The sequence below is a fragment of the Equus przewalskii genome, chromosome 4, assembly GCF_037783145.1.
Source record: "Equus przewalskii isolate Varuska chromosome 4, EquPr2, whole genome shotgun sequence".
Lineage (NCBI taxonomy): Eukaryota > Metazoa > Chordata > Mammalia > Perissodactyla > Equidae > Equus > Equus przewalskii.
Window position 1 is genome coordinate 13,927,778 of NC_091834.1, and position 12,159 is coordinate 13,939,936.

The 12,159-nt window shown below is 42.2% G+C and overlaps 1 long non-coding RNA gene across 1 annotated transcript; it reads left to right on the plus strand.

Annotated features, from left to right (window-relative positions):
• The first annotated feature begins 1,279 nt into the window (after nucleotides 1-1,279).
• Nucleotides 1,280-11,303, plus strand: LOC139082988 (uncharacterized). Its single transcript, XR_011539415.1, has 2 exons — nucleotides 1,280-4,806; nucleotides 10,638-11,303. It is a non-coding gene; the product is annotated as an uncharacterized lncRNA (long non-coding RNA).
• Nucleotides 11,304-12,159: the final 856 nt, after the last annotated feature.

The following is a 12,159-nucleotide window of genomic DNA, read 5'->3' on the forward strand; positions in this document are numbered from 1 at the left end:
CTTTTCCATAAAACGTAGTTTGAATTGCTGAGCCTAGAACAACATCCTTTGAAAAATATTTAGCATTTCAAGACAATAATTTTCCAAATCAAGCAACTGATAAATTGGAAAAATACGTGTGCACAGAATATCAATCAGTATGTACAATATAGTCATACATGGAATGGATACTACTTAAAGCATTTCAGGTATAAACTGCAATATATAAAAATAATACAGGAGAAATATTGATAAATAATTCCAGACTGTAAATTATAACAAATTAGAAGAAAAGAATAAATCTTTCGTTACAATATGTTGTACTTTAAGTTGGTTGTAATACAAAATGAACCTTTTCATTTAAGAAAAAATACATTCAGGCAAGCCCCAGAAGGTCATTTAACCCATAGGTCATTGAGCCAAGTCAACTCACAAATGAGAGCACGGTTCATGATGTTCCATAGGAGAATGTGCTTGAAGCTTTACTCGGGATGACAGGACCACCATGTCCCAGTGCAAGTCAGCTAAGGGAGAGGGGATTCTCTGACTGCACCTCTGGTGGGCTCCAGTGGGCAGGGCTTGGGAAGATGCTAGTGGTTTCCCAGGCGAGGCTGGTTCTCTGTCACAGCTTTTCTTCACCAAAAGTTTTGGCACTTTGCCTCTTTATCCCTTATCCCTCCCATATTAATGGCTTTTCCATGCCTAGAGGTGGAAGCCACTTGTGACCGTTGATCTTTATACTTTTTAAAGAAGCATAGAAACATTCTATTTTCTAAATATATGTGTGCATATATTTATGCATGTATAATTAGAATAGATGTATGCCAAATGTTAATACATATTCAGGTATATGAGGTGAATTTTTTTTCTTTGTTCTTTTTATTAAGATTATGATAGTTGACAACCTTGTGAAATTTCAGTTGTACGTTATTGTTTGTCAGTCATGTTGTAGGTGCACCCTTCACCCTTTGTGCCCACCCCCCAACCCCCTTTCCCCTGGTAGCCACTAATCTGTTCTCTGTCTACATGTTTGACTTCCACATATGAGTGGAGTCATACAGAGATTGTCTTTCTCTATCTGGCTTGTTTCACTTAATATAATACCCTATGAGGTGAATTTTTGAGAGCACTTTCCACGGGACATGTGGAAAAGGATCTGAGATACTAGCCTATTTTCGGGAAAGTCCAGAGGAATCCTGCATCATGACTTAGCCTGAATAAACGTGTCTGCACAATATGCTTAAACTTTCTTAAAATGAAGCTAGAGATGAGATAAAGGGCCCAATAACACACTTTCATGAAAACCAGGTCCCTCTCCCAAGGCATGCCCAGTGCTAGGAAAAGCCAATCAAGAATGCTCTGTGCACTTGCACCTCCTGTGGTAGGCAGGGCACTTTCCTCCCTCATGTCACACCTGCAATGACCTGGACCTGTTTCCCCAAGCCAGTAGGAGATACATTTCCCATTCTAATCACACTCATGCTCAAGAATGTTGGCCCTCTAACCAATGTTCAAGCTATCGTGCCTTCTCCCTTGAGTGTTCTCCTTTCTATATGGAACTTTTCCATTTCCTAAGCGTCCCTATCACAGACCTAGTCAATGTGCATCGCCTAGTCAATGTACCATGTTAACAAATATTTTTTGTTAAGGGTCATGGGATGTTCTTTCCCACTACAACCTCTGTGTGCTTTCATGTTTGGACCATGTCATCCCTTTCTTTCTCTTTCATCCTAACATCTAATGGAGATGAACATCTAATGCCACAGTCCCCAGGGAGAGAAGAGGAGATGGAAGCACAAGTCATGTACCCCATTCCCAGGGTCAGTTCAGAGTCTTGTCCAGGGTGAGGAAGCCACACTGTTTGCTTCCTTTATGCACACCTCTCTCCCTCTTCTCCCGTCCACCTGCCCACAGCAGCTCAGCACAAAGATATTGGTGATGGCAGAAGTCAGAGGCTGGCCAGGAGAAGAGGAAGAGATCAGGAAGGGGACTGGGAGTGAGGAGAAAATGGAGAAGTGGTAGAGGAGAAGGGAGGAGATAATGACAGTGAGAAAAAGAAACCAATACCCCCCTTCTCATGCAAAATGAAGGGGTAAGGGGAACAGACAAGGAAGTTGCTGAGGCAACCATAGCCAGCAAAGTTTGAAGACCAGTGGCAGGAGAGGTGAAAATTGGGGCGGGAGGGCGGCAGCGGCAGCAAGATGTCAATATGGAAGAACCTTCATATTGCAACTGTACTTCACTAGGGCTGCCTATCACACTCAGAGTTTCACGGCCTTGTGAAGGGGGAGTGCAAAGCCACTGAGTTAATACTATCTGTAGTGACTCATTGACAACAAATTTCACAAACCTCTGCTCATTGTAGGAAATGCATCTGGACCATGACCATCACTGGAGTTAAGGGTTAAATATGAGAGATACCCTTCGCTGTCTTCCACAGTCAAGGAATAAGATTTGTTATCACTTCTTATCAAGGTTTTTGGGTCAGTAACAGTAGGAATGAAGCTTACAAAAGAAAGAATTTGCTGACTCCAGATTGCTTCTTCCGCTTCTGAAGAACTTAGTTTTCCATTTCTGATGAGATTTCTGGATGTAGGTCTCATTGAAACTGTCGTAGTTGTCAAGTCACTGTGAAATTTGAAACTTACATTGACCGTTGAATAGAGTTTGAAAAGGATGTATTTTCTTTTATATTTTTAAGATGATATCTAAAACTTTTTCATCTTACATAGTTGCAAAGGATGTGATTTCTGACATATTGTATATGTTGACATTTTAAAATAAAACTGTTACATTGCTGTGATGAATATGCTATGGAAAATGGATATGAACACTATTACAATTTGATACCCAACATCATCCATATTTAAAATACATGAACATTTCTTCTTTACCAGCCAGAAAATTTATATCAATCATTTCCCTCTTAAAATCATATTTTTATCACACTTGCCCCATAGAATTGTATCCAATACAATTTTTATGCTTACAAATCTTTTATTCTTTACGCTACAAATTTCTTTGAAACAAAAACATGTCTATGAATTAAAATTTATTTTTAATCTTCTCTGATTAAAAATCTCTAAAGTTAAAACTTCTATTTTAAGTGGAGGAATTACTATAGATCAAAATACCTTAACCATACAGCGAATTGTGACAGTAATTTTTAAACATAAAAAGAAAATTTTATTAGAAATGCAGCTCTTAATAAGATGTGTTGGAGGGAACTTGTGAGGCCTTCATTAAAGGTGACTTTCCCAAATGATATTTACAATTGTGCCTCTGCTTGGAGCCCTAGAGATTTTGATACTTTGAGCCACTGTACCAGAGTCAGATTCCAGATCTGCGAATCTTTGGTAAGATGCATGAAAGGAAGTCCTGATGGGGATGCAAGAAAGTATTGGTAGCACAGGTGAGTTCCCAGGCCATTAAGTATCGGGAAAGAGTTCATATGAACCTTGAAGCCTGAATTTGATTCCCTTGGGAAGTTTTCACACAAGTCCAGGACGTGTGAACCTCAATGAACACCACTGCTCCAGGCTGGGGAGCCCCAAGGCAAGTGGGATATATCCAGTGGGGTGTGAAAGGAAAATATTACAACTCTTTATTTTTTCAACTCCCACTTCTAAATTTTCCACTTTTTCTATGGTGTAGAATATTGAGTATAAGTTCAAATAAAGTAGAACAAGGGCGTAAATGTGAAAATCACTTTTCTGGAGCAAGTCAATCATGAGCATGATTATAGAATCACATTACGTCTCAATTTGAAGAAACATCTTGTTTATGACTCAGTTCTGTGGGACAAGATTTCTTCAGTGAGGGTCCACAGATGTATCACGGGGTCTGTGAGTTCTCCGGCAGAACATAAGTTATGTCTGTGCTTTAACGATAGCTTGGAACAGTGTGCCTATGTTGGGAGTTTGGACCATCAGGCCGATAATTTTCTCCGGAGACCTCCTGCAGGATTTCAGTGAATGTGTCCTCCATGCTGTGAGGGTCCCAGGTCCTGATCCTTGGTCCTCTGTTTTTCTCCAGCTTCATCCACTCCCTTGTCTATCATTCATTCAGTCCTTTGGCTCTAAGGCCATCTATACACTCACCGACTCCTAAATTTCTATCTCTGCTCCAAACTCTGGACTCTTGTACCCAACTTCTCCTTCACCTTGATGCTTACCAGATGTCCTAAAGTTAATCAGGTCAGACCTGATCTCCTTATCTCTCCTCACCCCCAGACCTGGGTACCTGCTGCTTCCCCACTCCGGTTGAAGGCAGCTCCATCCTTCCCAAGAGATGCTTCTAAACTACAAGTCAGATCATGTCATGCTTTGCTCAAAATGCCGCAGCGGCTCCTGATTCCACAGAGTACATGCCAAAGCACCTGCAGTGATTTCCTGGGGTTTAAAATCTTCCTCCTACTTCGCCCCCTCATCTCCTGCCAGCGCCCCTAACTGACCCGCGTGCAGCACACTGACTTCCCCGTTTCCTGCACAAACCAGGCACGTTCCCACCGGGAGGATTTGCCCTGCCCTTCCATCTGCCTGGACGGCTCCTCCCCTGATATCAGCTCTGCTGGCTCCTTCATTCTCCAGACGTTTTCTCCATTCTCACCCTGCAACCTGGCCCATCCTGGGCCTGGAACTCCCTGAACCCTCTTCTGCTTCTCTTTTTTTCAATGTACTTATTTTCAAACACACTATAAATGGTACTTATTAATGTAACTCTTGTTTTCTGTCTCCCTCTGCTAGAGTGTGAGCTCCGTGAAGATGAGGATCTTGTCTGTCTTCTTCGCTGATGTGTGTAGTTGCCTAGAACAGTGCCTGGCCCGTGGTATGAGCTTACTAAGTGTTTGATGGATGAATGAGTGAGTGAAGGGTATGAAGGAGCGGAATACAGGCCAAATCACGTATAACTCACTAAGTGAAAGTTTCATTGTGTTTTAAATAGAGAACAGTGGTGGAGATGTGAGTGCTCACACAGCACGTGGTATCAAGTTCCTAACACTCAGAGGGCCTGCACCAGCTCAGCAGTCGCCCGTGTCCCAATCCCAGGCGGGCGTGTGGCATACAGTCCAGTCCATCTTGCTCTGTACTGACTTCAAACAACCCATTAGCAGCAACCACTGGAATTACAGTGAAGACTTTTTTCTATTTCCAATTCCAGAAATAATTGGATTGGACACCTATTTATTGTAGATTCAAAAACATCACAACCCTCACTTAATTTTCAGATGAACTAGTCAGCTTTACAAGTTTCTACATGACGTCTCTTCAAAACAGCACTCAAGGATTGCTTACTAGCAGAATTTTAGCTAAATAGGAGGTCTGTTTACTGAAAAAGGCTTGAAGTTATTAATATCACATTGCTGATCAAACGTATCCAAACAGGCATTCTCTAAAATTAGTATCATTCAAGTTAAAATATAGACATGGATTAATCTACAACTGAAACTAAGGCTCCTCCTTTCTTTTATTAAACCCAACTTGGATGATTTAGTTTTACCAAGACAACATCAATTATCATTAATAATCATTAATGTCATTAATATGATGTTTTACACTTGTAGTTGTTTATTTATTTTTTAAAGTTTCATATTTTGCTGCCTTTTTCTCTCTCCCCAAAGCCCCAGTACATCATTGTATAGCCTAGTGTAAGTCCTTCTAGTTCTTCTACGTAGGGCGCCACCACAGCATATCTTGATGAGCAGTGTGGAGGTCCACACCCAGGATCCAAACTAGCGAATCCCAGGCTGCCAAAGCAGAGAGCATGAACTTGACCACTGGTCCACCAGGCAGACCTCTGCAATTAATTTTAAAATGTCAGGGGGCCGGCCCAGTGGCGCAGAAGTTAAGTTCGCATGTTCCGATTCTCGGCAGCCCAGGGTTCGTGGGTTCGTATCCCCGGTACAGATATGGCACCGCTTGGCAAAAGCCATGCTGTGGTAGGTGTCTCACATATAAGGTAGAGAAAGATGGGCACAGATCTTAGCTCAGGGCAAGTCTTCCTCAGCAAAAAGAGGAATATTGGCAGTAGTTAGCTCAGGGCTAATCTTCCTCGAAAAAAATAAAATCAAGTAAAATAAGATTTCAGTTTTCTGGCTTCATAAGAGCCAAACTCATAGGACGTTTATACCTAGTTTCACATTTGTCATAAAAACTGCATCCCAACAGTCTCCATCTGTCATCTATCAGAGTCTGGGACAAAGTCCACAAGGAAAGAGATGAGGAATAGGCTTTACTGAGGAAAGAAAAAACTAACAAGGATGGATTAATAAGTGAGAAGACATGGGGTCTGCCATCTTCCCATCGCCCCATGGAGAGGAAAGCCCGGACCAGGGCAATTTGAATGACACATGATGGAGCTTGTGTCCCATGGAGGGACTCTCCCCATGTGGGTCCTCCTTTCTACATGGCAAGTACGTGAATGCAGGCTTGTCAGTGAGGATAATCAGACCAGCAGTCAGGATGTGGGTGCCAGTGTCTGCAGAGGGGTCTGCAAGGGCAGCCCAGGCCCTGCTGTCAGGGGAAGGGAGCTGCTGGCTGCAGGGGAGAAGAGAGACCCCCAGTCTCTGCTTGCTCATTACCCAAGCAACCCAGCATCCTCAACGCATCACAATATTTGTTGTATTTTAAGTAACAGCACAATTGAAATAATTTAAATCAATAATGGATATCTGTTACTTGCCCTTAATGGGTTCTATATGATACTTAAATTTTTAAAATGCTGCCTGATAAGCAATGTCATTTAAAAATAGCCTCATCCACCAAGATTTTAGTTTATTATTGGCCAATACTTTAGGAGGCCTGACCACTACATAACACCAAATAAACCCTTCACTGCAAGGACCTGCATTTTTGGGATTTGGGAGGAGTGCATAGGAGAAGGAAGTCCCTGGCTACTTTCTCCTTCATGGCTGTGACAGTTTCATTGGAGAGTTTTTCTGAGGCTTTGAGGTTCTCCAAAGATTGAACTAATGCCAATCAAGGACCTTGACACGTAGGAGTTGATCCATCTCTAACTTCGTGTTCAAACATAACACATGTTATTGTGCTGTGAATAAAGAATGAACATTTTTCCCTTGACACAAGGCAATGCCATCAGCTTAATGAAAGACCAGGCTTTTGTACATTACTCACTCACTGACCATACACGGACAATGAAATCAGCAATCCGGTATTGTCTGAATTGAGGGGTTTTAAAAATTAATTACTCTTCAAAAATGGTGTCTACTTATCTGACAGATGAAAATCCTATAGGATAATTTTATCTCCTTGGTTTTCCAATTAGATGTATTAAGAGACTATTCCAGCCTCCAATAGCTAGGACACTTTTAAAGTCAAGATGAGCAATTGCCAATCCAATTAGTTAAGATGCATTGGCTCTTTGGTTCCAGGAATGGTTCAACTATTGCATTTCCTGAAGAAACAATTATCTTCTCCCTGGAGCATTTTCCACTTTTTGTTCCTATTTTCACACTGCCTCATCAATGAAAATCTTGTGCAATTAGCTAGAGTTCCTTTGAAGTCTGCATATCTTTCTCGGGAAGCTTAGTTGAAGCTACTCTTTATGATTACTTTGCATTTTATAAGCAACAACTTTTCACTGAAGACCTCTAAGGATTTCCTTTCGCCGTCACTTCATACGGTTAGTGTGTTTTAGAAGAACTTACTACAACTGCAAATGCAACCGAGCTGGCAGATTCTCCCTCGGCTCCTAGCAGGGAATTCAACCTCAGCTCGCAACAGATCCTCATCAGCCCTGTGGTTGAGCATCGATCAAGGCAAGAACTTGTTTTCTTCATAGAGCCCTTTGGCGGTTTACCAAGCTCCTTCCCCTGTGATTTGATTTGTTCTTTCCAACCATCCTGGGGAGAATCTAGTTATTTCTGTTGAAAGGATGTATTTAATCAAGACTTAGAGAAGTTGAAGCTCACTCGGGTAATAAATGACAAGGAATCAATGTCTTCTGGGTGTGAACCCCGTGCACTTCCCCCACGTGCCATCCTACCTTATGACACTAGTGTGAGGCACAGGGAGAAGCACGTGCTTCCTACCAGCTGCTCTACACTCATAGGCTGCCTCCTGATGGTGACACCCAGGGTGAGAGTTTGACACGTGCCTCAGAGTCACCACCACGCAATAATCCCCCAAACGAATGCGTATCGCTCCACTTAGAAAATGTGTTGCAGTGAGAAATAAGGTCATTATTTTAAAACACCCTGAAGGTTTATAGTTTCAAAATCTATTTTAAAAAAATCATGTATTTTTTTCATTCCCAATTTACCCTGGTATGATTCAATTTTCTCCTGAACAATTTCTGGTAGAACAGACGATTGGTTTACAAGGCCAAAAATAAATCACATGCAAATTAATATTAAACATCCTCAATACAGTTCATGATATATGGTAGTTTTGTGGCTCTTGGCCCATAACCACCTTCTACCAGTAGGCAGGAGATGGAAGGAAGCAAAATGAAAGATGAAAGGCAGCTAAATGAGCACTCTTAGCAAGGTTGGAACTCCGTTGAGTCCAGCAAGGCACTAGGCTTGGGCGCAAAGTTTAAGGGGTAATAAGAGACCCACTAGTGAAGAGCAATAGTAATTTAACGTAATTTTCTGAAAAATCAATGAATACAAAATATCCATGATGAATCAGATATAAAAATTTTAAATAAAGACACAATCGGTATCCCTGGCTTTTCCTTTTGCTGCTGGCTGCGACACGGCTTGGCACAACACTATTATGGACCCTCTCTTCGTTTCAAATTTTGACATTTTGTTCACGATGGATTTTTTTGCATCCACTTGGAGTTTTCAAAAATATCGGGTTAAAATATTATTTACAAACTTTGCACCCAAGGCGAGTGTTTACTTAGCTCACCCTAGTCCTGGCCCTCAACATTCAACTCTCTCCCTATCAGTAATAACCCTTGGGCTGTGCAGGTCATCGTGAGCATGGAGATGTTGCCACCTCCCCCAGCACTTTGAAGCCCCTCGACTCACCAGGCCCCTCATTGCATCTGAGACAGTGTTCTGTTAGATACAAAAAGTCGAGGGAACCAAACAAGCAGCAGGCATATAACAAACACCCAACCTACAGAGTCCCTACAGACCCCAGGCTGAGTAATCTGTGCAAACGAGAAGCATCCCCTTGCTCAGCAGGTATTTTCTTTCTGTGACTTCACAGAGGAAAATGCAAACACATTGACAACTAACCACACAAAACTATCCCTCTGCAGATGCAAGAAAAGAACTTTAAAAAAAATTTCAGCAAAAGTTCTGTCTTTTAGAGTCTCTGAGGAATATCCAACACAACCGGTCTCAGAAACCAAACAGCTTGCAGGAGAATCTCACACAGGGACGTATTATGAGCATGGCAGAGCTGTCGCGCTCAGGCCACACAGGATTGCACAGCTTCTTCTGAGAGGCTGGAAGCCAGGAGAAGGGCACTCCTAAGCCCCTGTGACGCACGTGCCCAGCACTGTCAGGACCCTCTGCCTGTGCAGGTACGAGATCGAGGTGTGGAAAAGCAGGAAATTAGAGAATGTGGTTAATAGAGTGGGGTGATCAGCATTTTAAGAGCAGGAGATGAAGGATATGAAGCCTTGACTGAGGAAGCGCTTATAGAAGAAGAAGAATGAGAAACCAGACAAGGGAAGGGATCACGCCACCCGTAGACACTTCATTGCTGGGACCCAGAGACTGTAGACCACGGATTGGTCAAGGTCAGGTGAGTGGGACCTCAAGGGCCTTGCTTCCTATACTCCTGGACCTTTTCAGACAACACTCCCTCCCACTGTTATAATCTTGGGATTGTGGTGGGCCTGAGAGGACGGGGTAGTGCTTGACACATATGCTGAAGGAGGACTGGCAAGAACACAGGACCCTGGGAAGCCAAGGGGTTATGGTTCTGTCTGCTCAGGCATTGTGCAACCAGCTGCTGAGGGGCTGCGCTGACACCTAGGCAATTTGGCTGGCCATGCTTGGGATCTCCGCATCTCCAGTGATCCCAGGTGGGAAGGAGGCAAAAACTCTGGGTAACACAACAGTCCCGATGGGGAACTTCAGGGTCAACTTGTGTGGCTGCCTCATTTCTTTCCCACGGCAACATACAAGGTAAGGATTGTTGTCCCTAAATTACAGAGGAGGAATCAAGTTCAGAAAGGTTCATCAGCTTGTCTAACGTCATGCGGTGAATAAGTGGCAGAGGTGAGACCCGAATACAGTCTGCTTGACCTCAAAGACTATGGTCTTTCCACCATATGACACAGCCTTCAAAACTTCTATTTCAGAAGTGCTTAAAATATAAACAAATACTTAGACCAGTCAGGCCATTTGAGAAGAGAGAATTATTGCAAGCAAAGGGCAACAACAGAAAATCAAGCGCCAAACCAGCCAAAGGTCAATAAACTCAATGCCTAAAATTAGACTGCCATCATGAAGGAAACGATATCAACAAAGCTTGAAGATGCTTCAGACTCACAATGACCTTGATTTCAATAACAGAAAGGTATCAACTTTGATACCAATTCCATGATACCAGCTCGAGATGCTTAGCAGAAATAAAAGTATGATTAGACTATCACTGAAGCTTTCCTCCGTAGTCTTTATTTTGCATGTTTTCCAGTTATGAAAGATTTAAAGCTTTGCTCTTTTTTTGCAGATACATTTCATTGCCGTCAGGTTGGAATCAAGCACCAAATATACAAACCACAAATATCTTTAGATCTTGGACTGAAGAATTAGATATTTTGGGGATTTCACGGTAAAGCTTCCAAAATCTGGTTCTACAAAACAGAAAATTAACATCTTGTCTTATGATTTGACCACAAATAAGATTCTATTTTTTACTCTCAGTCAGGAAGATGAATTAAAATAGGTAATGTTTCAAGAAAGATGTGAGCAGAGCCTGTGGCAGCCGTGACACTGCATCTCGCAGCCTCTAAGCACAAGGAGCATAATTGACCAAGAGCCCAGGGACTTGTTCTGAAATTCATTGCTGTGCCTGAGCCAAAGTCATGCCTCCCAGGGCTGTTCCCAGGCGGAACCGGGGGGCAGCAGGGACACTGAAGCAGGCTCACTTTGGGGAGACACGGGACTCGCCTGATAAACAATTGTTTCTCAAGGACCCCCGACAATGACAGTGCTGCTGAATCTTCTTATGCTCGCTGCATGGGGGGGTCTGAAACGCTTCCCACCCAGGATTCCCTCCCTCTCTCCTTCATTGGGGGGCAGGCTCGCAATGTGGTCTGATGGCTCCCCTGGCTTCTCCCAGCTCCCTCTCCAATTTCTGTCAATATTATCACCCAATAAAATCCTCATACGTTTAGTCCTGTCTTGGTGTCTATTTCTCAAAGGACGTGGACTAACATAGAGCATAAACGTGAGGAAAAACTAGGATAGCTTATTTTCTTAGTTTTGTATATTTCTAAAGTTTTAGAGCTCAATATATGTACACAGTAGGTATTCAATCAAGTTTGTCAAAAGGACAAATGAATCAATGAACATTATCGTAAAAGATGTGTGGAATACTTAGCTTCTAATTGCTATTAACCCTTACGTATTTCTTACTGTGTTTTATTCATAAAGGATAGGGAATATGCCTAACGAAATCTTCAGTTAAAAAAAAGTTATTCCTGATATTAACTGGAAACCAAATACATTTTTGGCCTTAGATTAAAAAATGTTTAAACTCACTGCTTCAGTACAGATGGAGAACTCACCGGCCTGTATTACTAAAAGAGAAGTAACAAGTGTTTCTGTTCCCTCATTTCCCCTTGTCATTTGTAATATTATCATGTCCTCAATGTGGGGCTTAGAAGCCACCCTTCATTTTCCGGAATAGCATAAAAACGTCCAGTCTGTGTTACCACCCAATGAGTGGATGCTTTGGAAAACATACTGCAGTCTTTCTCTCCAGTAGGAATCCTTTTATTCTTGCTGGCAATTCCTAGATGCTCACAAAGAGCCAAATGTCATCACTGTTTAGCCTAAGCAGAAAATAAAAGTCCCTTGAGCACTTACCTTATGGTTCTTAATAAAGTGCTTTCTCACTTTCATACAAGCTAGACAAAGTTAATTAGCTTGGATATGAGAAGCCGTTCCCTGTCCTCTTTCCCCTCCAAGCACTAATTAATATTAATGAGTAAAGGGATAAAATTACTAAGTACTCCTATAATTGTACT